The 16,052-nt window shown below is 46.3% G+C and overlaps 1 protein-coding gene across 1 annotated transcript in view; it reads right to left on the minus strand.

Moving 5' to 3' along the window:
* LOC118582776 (mediator of RNA polymerase II transcription subunit 27) overlaps positions 1-15,552 on the minus strand; it is an 87,970-nt gene extending 72,418 nt beyond the window's left edge. Inside the window, exon 1 of the mRNA XM_036185874.1 lies at positions 15,530-15,552. The gene's annotated coding sequence lies outside the window, so the exon portion shown is untranslated. The remainder of the gene's footprint in view (positions 1-15,529) is intronic.
* Positions 15,553-16,052: the final 500 nt, after the last annotated feature.

Genomic DNA, 16,052 nt, shown 5'->3' on the forward strand with positions numbered 1-16,052 from the left:
ACAATGAACATAAATGAGCACATTACCAACCAGGTGAAACAGAGAACAGCCATGACCTACAGACACCACTGGCAAGACCCACTGAGGAAGGAAGCAAGAGACTCGGAATTTACCAGGCACAGGAACAAACTGGGGACATTGTTCAGATTCCAGAGTCGTGACAAGCAGAATTAAGGATGTTATGAAATACTCTGTGTCGATGCCGTTGACAGCTGAGATGAGAGGGCCACCTTCAGAAGGTATAAGTTATATGACAGACATGAGAAGAAAGATAATAATCTTATGCCTGGGGTGGGCTGGGGTGGGCTGGGGTGGGGTGTCTTTTAAAAAGCTCCCTTCAGGAGGGCAGTCCACTTAGGCAGCAGAGTTGCTGAACAAGACAAGAAAGCAGTGTTGAGAGTGGGAGCTCAAAGTGTCCAACCACCCTCCATAGACAAAGGTGGTTCCTCATTTGTCCACAGGCTGTTCTGCAGCAATGGCTTAAAAGTAAATTTGCTATTTAACAAGAAAAAAGAAGACAAAACACAAAAAACCAACTCCCTCCTACACACACACACACACACACACACACACACACACACACACACACACTCACTCACTCACTCACTCACTCACGTCTTCCCACAGAAAAGAACGCAGTCCAGGCTGCAGCCAGTGCTGCCTTCCTGAGCCATGCACAGCCTGGGAAGACCAGTGGACTCCCATGCAAGCACTGTCCACAGCAGTTTTCTGCCTCACACCACAAATCCAGTTTCACCTCTATGCTCATGGACTACCAAGAGTGTCACACACATCTGAACACAGGCAATGGTTCTGACACATTTAATCCTGTACATTATAACTGAAGCAAGATATGGTCCTCAGAACAGCACAACAAAAATCCTTTCACACTAACAAAGCAGGAAGGTGGCTTATAGGGCATGGAGTTGGGTGTGTAGCCGCTGGGCCCGAGTTTCAGCCCTAGCACTGAGGCACGGAGGTAGCTACTGGGCTTCAACCTTCATGGGATGAGAACATTAGCATAACAGATTCTTTGTCCATAGGGTGGTTCTAAAGACCACATGAAATAACAAGCCAAAGCCTAGAATTCTGGGCACACGTGTACACTCCTCGACACACACCCATGGAATAAGCAACTAACTACCTGGAACTAAGCACCAACGTCATTCTACCCTGTATTCTCTTCCAGGTCATCTTAGCCGAAACATACAGGGCAGTGCACTCACTGAGACAAGTCCAGATAAGGGAAGACGTCCTGGCTCTCCACACCCACTGTCCCATCAGGCAAGTCATTTGCTCCTCCTGTGTCAGTTTCCTAGTGTTTGAACCAGATGGTTTCTGTGGTTCATTCTAGCCCTAGCCAATTCAACATGTATTTCCTACAAGGTTACTGAATGCACAAAGAAGGAATTCCACAGCTTTCAAGACCCACCCATCTCTGAATGCTAATTTCGGTAGAGAATTCAGGTATTGGAACACTACATTCCCCAACCTTTGATGGGCTTTAGTATAGACTACCAGTATTTCTAACACAGGATTATCCTAAGGCTAGCTTTAATGTATACACATTGCTTTCATTGATCCCAGGTCCATTTCTTGAAACTTCTTTAGGACCTGTGGCAGGAGGGAACCAGCAGCTCCATCTGTGGGCTGAGGAGGGGTGTCTAAGAACCCCAGGAAGCAGTTTTTCAAAAAGGAATTTGGAGGAGGCACCCGCCCATCAGAGCTCACAGACCAGTACCCACTGGAGCTGAGCGGGCTGCCCTAAGGTAGTCGAGTAGGATGTGCAGAGTGCACAGGTAATCAAAATCTTATCCTTTACCAGACGCCCTCAGAATAGGAGGGAGAAAACAACTATTCCATTAAATGGCAACAGCTTTAGAAACAGAAGCCAAGAGAACAAGCACCTGGTCCTTTCCTTCCGAGATCTCAGATGCTCACACATCCATAACCAGAAGCCCTGCTCTGTTCCACTGAGGTATATCCATCTCCCAATACCATCACCGGCACATGAGGTGAGGCACAGGGTGCGCACATGCAGGGTCACATGGGACTCTCCAATGGGCAGAGCAGACTGCTCCAGAGCCAGGTCTATGACTCTCTCTCAGGTCCCTGGGTCTTGTCTGATGAGGACAGCAGTGACTCATACTGCATTCATGTTGACTACTTGGAATTGTGTTAACATGGACAATTACATGTATGGGAGAGATTCCCAGAGGAAAACAGCAGCAGTAGTGATGTGACTGATGAGGGGTGACAAGTGGGGATGAGGAAGACTCAACCAGCCACGCCTTGGGAACAAGGTATGCAAAGCTTCCCTTCCCAGCCAGGCAGGAGAGGCGACTCACAACAGGGAGATCACAGGATACAGGCACCTTAAGCATGCCAACAGGAGGCTCTGAGTAAGGACACACTGAGCTTAGACATCGGGCAACACTTCACTGCTCTAAGTGTGGAAAGGTTGCTAGGAGAGGATGTGGGGGTTCAAACTCACAGCCAGCTAAGCACACAGTTACTCCTACAAGGTCTGAGGGGACTGGGGCAGGAAATGTGCCCTAGAAAAGCGCCTTTCCATCTAAATGAATACCACAGCAAGGAGATTAAACTCTTGTTAACAACACTGCTTGCCTATCAGCTCAAGGGAGGCTTTGCCCACCAGGCCAGGCTTAACCCCAAAACATGCCAGGCAGACGGCTGGCAGGGGAAGGCAGGCTCAGGTTGGTACAATGGGGAACTTGAGAGAAGGGGGCGGGGGAACGGCCTGGGCGGTGGCTCTGAACAACACAGCATTTCTGTCCAGCTTGAAATGCTCTAGTAGTTTCCAGCCCTAATTCAAAGGGTTCTTTCTTTGTGGTTTTCAAAGCGGCTGGCAGATTACTTGCCGTTAAACAATGTAAAGCATTTGCTTATGATTAGAGTGGCGGACTTTTAATCATTTCCATGAAGGTTCTAAGACCTGCTGACAGCTCTGGGAAATGGCTTTTTCCAGATTTTCCAGTAAATAATGATTGGGCGCTGGCCTCTGTGTGTCAGGCCTAATGAAGGCAGCAGGGCACACGGCAGAATTGAGCCCTCACTAACCAGCTGCCACTGCACTGGGGAAGCTCTGCACGCTACAGTTCCTTAACACTGGGGACAGCAGGCCAGCCTGAGTCCACTAGGACCCACACACGCTGGAAAGGTGACAACACAGGGCCCACCACCTCTAGCAATTCTTTCTCTTTGAGGAAGGTAGCAGGACTTGAGTGAACCAAGTTTGGAAACATACTCCAGGAGTTTGACAGATTTCACATTATGATAATAGGCCCCGGAAGACTCCGGAGTCTGGAGCTGGAAGGCAGCAGCAGCAGTAGCAGCAGTGGCAGCGGCAGCAGCAGCAGCAGCAGCAGCAGCAGCGCTTTCTACCTCCAACCATTCCTTCTGGAGAAGCTGTGCTGGCTGCTCTTCACTATCAGCCTGATTGCGTTTGGAATTCTCTAGGGGACACACCTTTCTTTGGCCATGTCTAAAAGGGCATTTCCAGAGTGGAGGGAAGAGTTACCTTGAATGTGGTGACACCATCCCAGGGACTAGGATCCTGGACTGAATTAAGAGAAGAGAGAGCTGAATTCAATCCTATTTCCCCCGATTGCATTTACAACGTGACGGGCTGCCTCACACTGCTACCAGGCCTTTCCCACAGTGATGGACTGTCCCTTCCTCCCTGAAGTTGCTTCTGTCACATTTGGTCACAGAACATGTACCTGGATACAAAATATTGAAGGTAACGTGGGACTATAACTCTGACCTTTCTGAGGGAATTTCTCCTTCTAGAACTTTAAAATGTGACCACTGAGAAGCTCACGGAGTAGCACTCTCCCAAGAGGCAGGGTCCAGAGCCTCTCTCAGTGCACCTGGACCAGTGTGCCATGGTGCCTCCTCCAGCAGCAGCATGCTCTTACCTGCTTTGCTTTCTTAGCAGTCAACTCTGGCCACTGTTTAAATGTCCCTGAAACCATGCAAAAGAGGATTTGCAAAATGTCAGACTATTTTCTTGCACGTACTTTGGGATAATAATAAGTGTGTTTAAAGTATGTGCTTAGACACACTCAGATGAACCCAAGTAAGGGGCTAGCCCATGCTCAGTTAATGTCTGCTTTGAAATGCTTCTGACAAACTTTTGGAATAAAACAGTAATTATGTTCAATGTCCTTTCCTTCTGTGTGAGGGGAGAGCTGGGTCAAGTCCATATCAAGGCAACTCCATCTCACTGGGATCTCAGATAACTAACACTATTCATGCTGTAGATATCAGTTTTAGCATGGATACAAACACACTTGATTCATCTACTTTGTTTTATAAGAAAAAAAATCCCAAATAAAACCACAAAAAGCCAAATGTATATTTCTGAAACCTGAGGCACAATGACCAGTTAAATATCAAGGCATAATGTCCACTCAGCCATTTCCAAGCCCTGTGTGATTCCTGTTTGGTCCAACCCAACTGTTTCGAAGTTCATTTCTACAGTGTCCAGGGCTAATAGCAACCGTATCATTCACAGGAACCATGGCCGGTCCATTTCTACAGAAAGTAAATGGAATTTTCCAAATAGATTAAATTTTAGTGTAGAGAACAAAGACCCCCTGGGGTTAGTATTTCTGAAACAAAATGGATAGGAATTAAGTCCACATAATTCCAAGGGTTATTTTTCAAGTGTGACTGGCTTAAAATGGGAGGCTCCTTATCTTAAACATGAAATTGTTTAAAGCCCGCAGAAGCAGTAAATAGAAACAGAAGATGGGACCCATCGAGATTCCTGCATCACAGTAAAAAAATATTTACTCCAAGATGGTTTTGGGCAGTGCTCAATTATAGCTGCCTCCCTTCAGCTGTCCACCTCTGCTGGAGGATGGGGCTTCTCATTAGCTAAGGGCTCAGACACTCCTGCCTCGATCTTTCGGTGATGACACTTACTACACTCTCCAACCACGAATGGGTCTTTTTTTTTTTTTAAAAAAAACAAAGACTTCCGTTTACTCCTAACAAGAAAACAATTTAATTTTTGTTATGAACATCAACCCAAGTTCTGTGCTTTATATAGCACCCCCCTCCCCAATCTTGCTCTTGTTCTATAAGCACAGGCGCCTGGCTGTTGTATGTATGCTACATGTTTCCAACCACGTTACCCTGACAACCTGGAGAAAACAGGCTTTGTGAGAGTGGATTTGACAGACTGAAAATCTGACATCAGGGATGGCGGCTAGGCCTGTTAACCTTCTTCGCAGATCATTGCTGTGTTCCACTTTGTTGTGGGGTTAAAAAAGGATCGTGACTAATGAGTGTACCCTTGCATGGTATGGACTATCTATGCAGGCCGAGTGAGGATGGCCAAGAAGTTGCCATGTGGATGATGGAAGGGTTAAGGACATCAGCTTAGAGATCTCAGATAAGTACTCCAGTCTCTGTTTCTCATCTATCAGTGAAGGCTATTGCTGCACCCAGTTCAGGGCACAGCCAGGATTCAAATGGGTGGATCAGTGTTAAGTGCTGACAGTAATGCTAGACAGGGTAGCTACTCATAAACACCAGCCGCTGTCAGTGCTGGTGTGTGGACCACCAGGCATCACTCAGGATCCTTGTGCCTGTGTTAACTCCTTCAATACCAAGATGGCTGATGAGATTCCACCCATGAGGGCAAATCACCATGGCCACATGTCAGACAGTGCCACAAAAACAAAACTGTGAGGCTTCAATGGCCTAGAATGGGGGTGGGGAGCTTTCAATGCTGTGATATAGATACCTGCACCATCACCAAACTCTTCTTAAACCTTGAAGCAAGGACGTACCATTTTTACAAGATGGTGGTCTATTTAGAAAGTAGAAAGCATAATGTTTAAGCACAAGGGATCACACTGATCTGCTTTGATAAAGTCCTTTTAGACACAAGGACGTATTACCCGCACTTCAAGTTTTCCCACGGCACTATGCTAATGTATGTTCAATGTTACATCTAAAATCCTACACCCCTTCCAGCAATTCCATACCCAGCTCTTATTTTAAACTCTTGTTTACATGCCCACACCTTTCTCCACACAGTTTAAAGAATGCAGTGTATAGGCTTGTGCACATCTTGTCTGCATTCTGACGTCTACTGGTCTGCGTCCTAGCATTTGGTGGTATTTATTTCCACTCTAGTCAGAAGGCTTGGAAGGTGAATAAGTTCAGATCCCTCAATATTTTCTTTCAGAAATAAATTATTCATGAAGCTCTCTCCTATGTTCCCAAATGGGTAGGTTTAAACAATTGCTTGAAGTGCTGTTTTTAAATGAAGAACACATTATTCAAAAGCCTCTGGCCCAGGAAACACTTACTTGCTAACTGGTCATTTTCATCTGATCAATGGCCTCACCACGCTGAAACACATCATAGTGGTATGTGCGTCCAGCACAGGGCCAGTGGCATTAAGTGCTTGTCTCTCTCATAAACAAAGCAAGTTGGTTAATGGTCACTTTACAGTCCACATATCACCATGAAAATCTACTACAGTTTGCATCAGTAAATCTCATCTGAAATGCTCTAGGGTACTAAGCGCAAAGGAAACCTTCCTGTAACAGGTTAACGGATCAATTTATTTATTTCAAATTTGTTCTTTTCAAGTTGAAAAACCACTAAAGACTTTCTAAGCAATCAGCTCAATAACCACAGGGCAGGCAGCCATGCTGGGCCCTCTGCTGATGCCCTGGCCTCTCTCTGTCAATGATGGCTCCTAAGATATGGCTGGTGGCTTGCTAGTCTAGGTACCTTTGTCTAGGTATCTACAGACTGACCCAAGTCTTGGGCTAGTGTATGTTCAAAGGCATTGCTTCACTCTTCCTAGAAACAAACCTGAAGATAGGAAACAGTTCAAACAACCAAAAACAAAGGACCCCGTTAAAAAGACCACTCTCTGTTAGCAGGGTTACTTCAAAACCTTCATGAAGACATACCACTAAGGGGTCTGGAGGATGGCTCAGCAGTTAAGAGCGTGTGGGACTCTTGTAGAGGACTCTTGCTCACGACCTCTTGTAACTCCAGCTCCAGAGGACCCTACCTACCCTCCTGGACTCCACAGGCACCTGCACTCACATATGTGCGCGCGCGCACAAACACACACACACACACACACACACACACACACACACACACACATAACTAAAAATAAAACAAATCTTTTAAGAACGTATCACCACAGCCCCCTGGTTCTCTTTTTGCATTAGTGCTTTTACAGTACACATTTTTCTAAACATGATAGCACCAATGCATAGTTCCTATGCAGGTGGGATAGCAGGTGACCAGCATGGAGTTGGGAATCTCTAACCATGGTCATCCTAGAGAGGACATTCCCTTTGCAATATGCTTCTGACACCTGTAACTGAGAGTGTGTTTCTTTCTGCAAGTGACCCCAAAACTCAGGGTTTTAGAGGTGGGTCATGAGAGTCAGGTCACATGCAGCATGGCTAAAGAACTCAATATGCTCCTTAGTGCACAGAACCAGCTTCAAGTCCTTCACTTAGGGCCCTTTCCACACCTAACACATGCAGAAATGGCCAAGAGGGCTTCAGCTACTTTGCGACACTAGATCACAGTGTCCAGCAGATAGAACCTAGGCTGCAGGCATTTCTCAAGCTCATGTTCTTTGAGGAGAGGATCTGAATTAGTCTTGTGACTAGGGCTGAGCAATGTACTATCTCTGTGCCCAGTCTCCTTATCGACAGAATGACTTAACAGATGCAAAGTACTCAGAGCAGATCCAGTGCCAGAAGAATATCTGAGCATTAGTTTATTGTGGTCATGGCTACCTTTGCTCTGCACTAGCTGCCTGGCACTGGTTAACTTTCTTACACACCTCAGCTTTTACCTATTAAGTGAGAATAATGATCGCAGCATCCACCATTCGTGAGGTGCTCTGGCACATGACAGGGGCTCAATGAGGTTGCCATTGTCATTAGCTCAGTCCTTCCTCACAGGCCTTCACTCTGTGTAAGAACCACTGTGTCTGAATAAATACTACACCGTAAGCTTATTCAAAACACAAACCCCAGGCCATACCAATCTGTGGGTGTTAATTCAAAATTTCCAGGAATGCCTGCTCTATTTTCAGAACTGTATTGCTCCAAGAAATCTCTCTCTCAAACGCGTCCCCCATGACACCACCACTGTGAATCAACAACGAGAAATATTCAGTGGCTACTTGCAAATGGGTAATTGCAAAATTAAACTGAAGTATTCAGGCTTTTGGTGTGCTTCTGCTCACAGCACTCTATTTACAGCAGAGATACCATTCAGAAAATAAGACTCTTGTGCTTGGAGGTCAGAAGCTGTCTTCAGCTAACAGCAACTCAGGCTTACAAGAATCCTAGGGCTCAGAGCCAAGAAGGACCCAAGCTCCTTGATTTATGAATGGGACAAAGATTAATGTCACTAAGGGGTAGGCCCAAGCTCATATGGTACCAGACAGAGTGAGGAGGAGCCTGGCTTTGTTTCTGTCTTCCCATTTTATAATAGGGCTCACTAATGTGAGTGTCATGCTTGGGAATGACTCTAGAGACCACCTCATCTCAGATACCACTCACTACCGTCTTTAATCATAGTGTGGGACAGATATACACACGCATGCACTCACTCACAACAGACTATCACAGAAAAATACCTCTCCTCTTTGACAGGAGAAGGTAAGCCAGGACTTTTATGTCTGGAAGATGCTCACTTTAGTGTATATTTCATTATTAATTCAGTATCTTTAAATGGAGTTGTTTTTTCCTTGTATTTTGTAATTTAAGTACCTTTGGAGGAGGATTTTCTTTTGGTTTCTGGATACTACAATCATAGTAAAAAGAGGTTTAGAGCTCTTGGAGAAAGTCTTACAATCCCTGTAGTGGCGAGGAAGAAAGAACCCAGTGGTGCTGCACACTAGGCTGGTGCTCAGCCCAAGGGATATTCGAGAAGGAGCACGATGGTCCTGACACATGACCAGAGAAGTCCTGGGTGAAGACAAAGGGGCCATGTATACCACACAGAGCTGAAAGGAGGTGATGGCACACAAGAGGAGGCTATCTTTAATTTAATGGAGCATAATTCTGGAATTTTCCTAAGTTTCTCCTGGAAACCAAACTAAGCAAGTAAAGCACCGAGAGATGTTGAAAACTCCAGGAAAACTAGACAAGTCCCTGATAACACGGGAGACAGGATCATAGATGTCCAGCAGACCCGAAAACACAGGAAATGCTTCCAAAACAGCAAGGTCCTTAACTAAGGGAGAGAACTGAAAGGTGGATATAGGAAAAACTGGTCCCAAAGAGAGGTCCTGGTGGGATGTGTGTACAGTTAGGCCCAGACCCTCCAGCAAATGCTGCAAGTGCAAGGCAGTCCTCCTCTGCAGACACGCTGGGAGCAGGGCAGAGTCAGCTACTTAGATCAAGTCAGGGCAGCAAACAGCTTCCGATGGCTCAATAGCCATGGAGTCAGACCAATGCCTGGGCACTTCAGTGTATGGGAAGGCTGCCCCAGGGGACATGCTAGAGGTCAAGCCCCCACACAAGGACAAGGCTGAATCCTGATTCTACTTCACCCAATACAAGAAGACAAAAATCAAGCAGGACAGTGGTCCACACCAGGATCCACTGGCCAATAAAAACTGGAACCAATGACTTCAAACTGGGCTAAAAAAAAAAAATAAGGAACAATTAACCAATGCATCAAACAAACCAAAACCAACCAACCAAACAAAAAACCAAAACCAAGGGCATAGAGCAGAAGTCCTCAGAGGTGAGATGGCTGTACAGAAGCACAGGCAACAAGGGCTAAGACCCAAGGATAGTAAGGGAAATCAGGAAGAGGAAACAGAGGAAAAAAAAAAAAAATAGAGCCAAGAATCAGAGAAGCCCAGCTGGAGAAACTGGGACGGAGGACCCAATCAGAGACCACAGCCACCAAAACAGCTACGTGGAGTCTGTCTGGACCACAGACCCCAAGCAAAGGCATTCATTTCCAGGAGAGTCAAATGTGAGCAGGACTGGGGAGACAAGCTAGGGAGTTAGCCTTATGTCTGTCAACCGAGCTAATGGGAATAAGTTACAAAAGCAAGCTTTCCTGTTTTGTAGAAGCAAGTATTCAGAAGTGAGACACAAGACATCAGGGATTTGTTTTACAATACTACGGCGCCATCAACAAAAAAGCAAACACTAAAAAGAAACAAAGGGCTGGGAAAAAACCATGGCCAAACGGTGCTAATCTGAGACTCAGGCGCTGTCCCTGTGGGCTCTAGTCTACTTCTATGTCTGCCTAAAGTCGAATGATAGAGGGAGTGAGGTGGGGCAGCACTTGCCACGTGGAAACAGCATGCCTGCGGAAGGCCACACAGCACCTGACCCAACGAAGGACAGGCAGAGAGCTCCAGGAGCAGACCGAACGCTGGTGGCTGGGGCAAGTTAGGGGAGGGTGGGCTGGATGGAGGGTCTGGGTGGTTAGAACATGATGAGAAGCATCTGGATGGATGTTAGTCACCAGGGACATGAGGAGGACTTGGTGCTCTGACTGATGTGGATGAGGAAGAGGAAGCTGAGCCGAGGAGACCGGCAGGCAGGCTGCAGGGGGACAGGAAGGTAATTAAGCTGACAGCTCAGCGGAGACAGGGAGCACCCTGGGCTCCCAAAGGTAAGGCTGCACTGAGGGCCGGTGTAGAGAGGAGACACATTTACTTGGTCATGTCTCAACTTAAGCCCCTTTTCCCAGAATTACGAGGGAAACTGGCCGCTCGGTGTACTTTTGGTTCTCCAAAAGGGTACTTCAAAAGCTTCCTAAGATTTACACCAGGGTCAGAATCAGGTGACTGAGCCACATCCCACACAGACAACAAAGCCAGAAGAAAGTTTATTCAACTACTCTGTCACTTAAAACAGGCAGCACATTGACAATGTCTTCTATTTGCCTCTCAAATACCCTAATTCTAGAACAGGCGTCAGCTAGCTAGTTCAGTGGTTCTCAAATTGTGGCTCACAACCTCTTTGGGGGTCAAATGACCCTTTCACAGGGGTTGCGTATCAGATATTCTGCATATCAGATATTTATATTATGATTCATAACAGTAGCAAAATTATAGTTATGAAGTAGCAAAGAAAATAATTTTATGGTTGGGGTCACCACAGCATGGGGAGCTGTAAGTATTAAAGGGTTACAGCTGGAGCTGGAGAGATGGCTCAGTGATTAGGACACTGACTGCTCTTCCAGAGGTCCTGAGTTCAATTCCCAGCAACCACATGGTGGCTCACAACCATCTGTAATGAGATCTGGTGCCCTCTTCTGGCTTGCAAGGACACATACAGGGAGAACACTGTATATGTAATAAATAAATATTTTTTTAAAAAAGGGTCACAGCATTAGAAGATTGAGAACCATTGTGCTAGCTGGATCTGTTCCCTCACAAACATGCAGGCTTCAGGCAGCACATGTTTGAACCAAGGAGTATTTCAGATTCTTTAGGAAGAATGCATACTAAAATCACCCACCCTGTCTCTCCATATGGAAAGTGAGGTCACTATTGTATTCCACTATAGGAGTGGCTCGGCTTACTTTGGACAGTTAGCTCTCTGTGACTAGAGCATGTGGGAGCATGCACATGTGTGGAGTATGTACATGTTCGTGTGTGTGTGTGTGTGTGTGTGTGTGTGTGTGTGTGTGTGTGTTTGCGCGTGTGCATGTGTAGGAGGTGCATTTGGAGGACAGAGGCCCAAGAGTGTCTTCGTTGATTGCTCTCCACTTAATTTCTTGAGACAGAGTCTCTCACTGAGTCTGGGACTCATCTTCAGTAAGGCTGGCTGGCCAGCTTCCCCAACCCCAGCTTCCATGCCTGTCTTTTGCATGGGTGCTGGAGATCTTCCCAGCTGAGCCATCTGCCCAGCCCCACTCTTTCTACTGATCCACCCCCCAGCTCATCACCACATTCACTAGTGGGAAGAAGCCAGGAGTGGTACTGTTGTCCTCGCAAACCTGGTAAAGAAGTGACGGAAAGGAGACACGTGCTACAGGGACAGTACGATGAACTTCCCAATGCTAAATAAACAAGTTCCATAAAGTCTGGGGAAATGTCAGTTCCCTGGCTTTCAGCCTCCTTGCTTTACACCAAAGGGTGGGGTGGGGTGCAGCAGTGCACAATGTGATGAAGGGCTGGGTGAGCAAAGCCCATCAGGACACAGCCCTGGTCTTCAAATGCTCACTCACCACAAGGAGAGAATTCTACTCATTCAACTCCTCCTAATTAAAAAGAGGGAATGGGGAGGCAAACACCCAAGTCAGGTGAACTGGAATGCCCTGGGCTTTGTTTCACTGCATCCAGGGACCTAAGCACACACTGGTTCTAAATGCCACAATGTTAGGCTGTGTTCTCTCCATATCCTCATCATCTGACAGTAAGGTGTGCTCTAAAGAGTGAGGGTCAAGAAATGAGGAACCTGGCCTCTAGGACATTAGGTTATCTTGTTCTGAGTTGTGGTTAACTCCCAGGCTCCTGAGCACTAATCTTGTAATTAGATGTGAAGAAACAATAAGCCAAGCCTGCTAGAAAGACAGGGGACTCAGAGAAGTTAGCAAAGAAATGTCTCCAAACCTCTGTGCTTTCTTGAGAAGCTAGACTTTTGACCAATTTGTTTCATTATTTGCTTTAAAAAAAAAAATCTGTAAATATCAACTGTTTGTAGTGATTATGGAAAGAGCTACCAAAAGAGCCCGACCAGGTAACAAGCTAACACAGCAATGAACCTCACTAGCTCCATCTCTAACCTACAGTTCCAGTATCTAATCAGGGAAGCCCCCAAGCCACATCATTATGCCTTAAGAACACTGCAATTAGGAAAGGGCCCTTCCTCCTTTCTGCTCTCCCAAGCCCAAGCAAAACAGCCTTGCAAGACTCAGTGCACAGGAGCCCATTTAAACAAGAGAAGCACTAATTGGGCGGCTAGTCACAGCTGTACCACTTTGATGTCAGTTCCAAGGACGAACTCGACTAGATTATTTATTTATTTATTTATTTATTTATTTATTTATTTATTTATTTATTTATTTATTTAGGCCCTGCCATTCAGCCTGGCCCCAAGGTTAACCCTTCACTACTGGTCATCCCAGGATCCAAGGCTTCACTGCTGGTCATCCCAGGCCCAAGGTTAACTCTTCACTGCTGGTTATTCCAGGCCCCAAGGTTAACTCTTCACTGCTGGTTATTCCAGGCCCCAAGGTTAACTCTTCACTGCTGGTCATCCCAGGCCCAAGGTTAACTCTTCACTGCTGGTCATCCCAGGCCCCAAGGTTAACTCTTCACTTCTGGTCATCCCAGGCCCCAAGGTTAAGCCTTCACTGCTGGTCATCCCAGGCCCCAAGGTTAACTCTTCACTTCTGGTCATCCCAGGCCCCAAGGTTAAGCCTTCACTGCTGGTCATCCCAGGCCCCAAGGTTAACCCTTTACTGCTGGTCATCCCAGGCTCCAAGGTTAACCCTTGTTCAAGAGTTTCTTCTCCTGAAACATTCTCCATGGGACAAATTCCCTGACCATCTCAGGGCCATCCAGGACAGCCAGTCAAGCCAACTATAGAGAGGAAGCTGGAGCTCCAAGTGCAACATGGTCATATTGTCTTACTGCCAAGAGAGCCGTCCTTCAAGGCACAGTATTCAGGTGTCAGCTGCTATGTGTCACTACGATGTGGCCTCAGACCTCCTCTGGGCCCACTTTCCTCCTCTGGACAAGGAAGCCAGTCTGGATGCTTAGCCACGCAGGGCTTCTTGAAAACAAGGATAAAAGTGGTCAGACTAATCACCCAGCTGTGGTCCCCACCAGCTCTTAGAGCATTTGGGCCACTCTTATTAGCTGCTGGTCCCAGATGTCAGATATTGGGGTTTTGAAAGGCAGTAAACACAGCTCCCCACAGAAATCAGTGTTTCCACCCAGGTAAGAATCACCTTTATAACAAACCAGGGGGAAAGCATACTAGTCACCATTGAAAGGTGCTGGAGAATCAACTCTACTTTGAAAACTGGGACCCAAAAGGCAGCATCAAGCATCTGTTCTGCTGTCCTATGTGGATGACAACTCGGGGTGCCCACACAGCTGACAAGGGGAAGCCTCCCTTCACAGGATCTGGGCCATAGTGTCACTATGCCACCTCTCTGCATCCAGCCCCCAGCTGCTGCCACCAGCAAAAAGTCAAATAGCCAGTAATCTTGTGCTTCCTCACAGGGCACAATGCCATTGGAAATGACCCTGAGAAAACATACAAGCATATCACTGCGACTCTAGAGGAAGGTCTGGATCTAGCCAATGGCACCATGGGGACAGAGCTAGCAAAATCCAGACAATAGAAAACAAGTTGGTCCTTAGACAACAAAATTTCACAAAAAGAGAAGGGGGCAGGAATTGAGGAGAGAGATAGAAGACTACAAGCTAATCATAGATGTGGATTATATTTGGATTTGATTCAAACTATTAAAAAAACCACTGATGACACCTAGGAGACAATTGAAAATTTGAGACTGACAGGCAGTTTTTGTGGGATTATTAGTTTTGATTTCCAGCAGAATGACTGCATTATGGTTATGGTTCCTTAAGAGGCTTTCACCTGGGCCAAGAGGTGGTGGCACACACCTCTAATCCCAGCACTCTGAGTTCGAGGCCAGCCTGGTGTACAGAGTGAGTTCCAGGACAGACAGGGCTTAAAAAAAAAAAGAACAAACAAATAAAAGAGTTTTTGCACATTACATATCTTTGTATCCATGGGCTCCATGGATAAGGGATTAATGACCATGATGTCTTAGGTCTGCTTCAAATCACAGAAGAGGCTGCTGGCAGCTGGGGTGCATAAGTCCATTACAGTATTTGTCTACTTCTGTGTACAATCAAAGTTTGCCTTTAAGAAGGTTTTACAAAATAAGTAAGGTGATTGCCTTAGGCCTGGGTAATCAAGAGGTGACTTTACCTAGACAGAAGACTCTGTGCCATTCTGTACAGGTCTGAGCAGAATGAGACACACTTTACTCTTCAGACAAGCACAGATGCAGGCAGCCATCTCAGGGGCCACTGTTCAGAAATGCACATTCCGAATATGAGGAGCATTTAGGATAGGAGTTTTCTTGGCACCTAGATCAGCTCTACAGCCCTTGTCCTTCCTCTCTACTACAGAATGGCACACAGAAAGCCCTTGTAACTCAGGGTACAGAATCGCCAACCAAACAAACCTCACATGCATGGAACAGTGGAGCACAGCTGTCTGGTGACGCTTTGGGGCACAAGCTTGTAGCACAGGGATGGGGTTTGGGGGGTTACTTTCATCCTTGCCTGTTTACTTTTCCTCAGCCTCCCTTGGGGCTCAGGCACTCTGTGGACATTGTCTGGCCCTCCTGATACACAGGGCTGGAAGCGCTGGACACCCAATCTAGAACTAATACAAGATCTGACACCCTCTTCTTTGCTTCATTTTAAAAAACAACACCAGACCAACAAATGCATTAAAACACACAGGAGCCAGGGTACCTGTGAGATCCGTGACTTCATTGTAAGCAGATCTGATCATTCAAGTCATACTCTGGCATCTTCCTTTCTACATCAGAAATACATGAAAAATACCATTATTATATTTATTCAACTGAGCTCCATTACTAACTTGCCACAGAACATTAAAAGCCCTTCTTTAAGAGCATCTGAGTGTTTCCACTGAAGACAGACAACACAGGGGATCCTGGTCACATTGTATCTGCTGTCACCTTTGCATAGTGCCTGGAACATGACAGGTACTCAGGGAAGCACCTGCTGAATGAAGAAATGAAGGGGACTCTTCAATGAAGAACTTCTCTGCTTTGAAGTGGAAGGCTCATGGACTACCCCTATGGAGATATCTGCTCAGATGCAAAGCCACCCATTCTGGAAGATTCCTTTCCTGGAATGGGCTCTTCCTACAACTAGAGTAGAACCCGGCATGAGAAATGGATGGATGGAACAGAAGGATGGAATCCACCTTTAGGAATCTACAGGCCCTCTTTGTTTCTAAGAGAGAATG

The sequence above is a fragment of the Onychomys torridus genome, chromosome 4, assembly GCF_903995425.1.
Source record: "Onychomys torridus chromosome 4, mOncTor1.1, whole genome shotgun sequence".
Classification (NCBI taxonomy): Eukaryota; Metazoa; Chordata; class Mammalia; order Rodentia; family Cricetidae; genus Onychomys; species Onychomys torridus.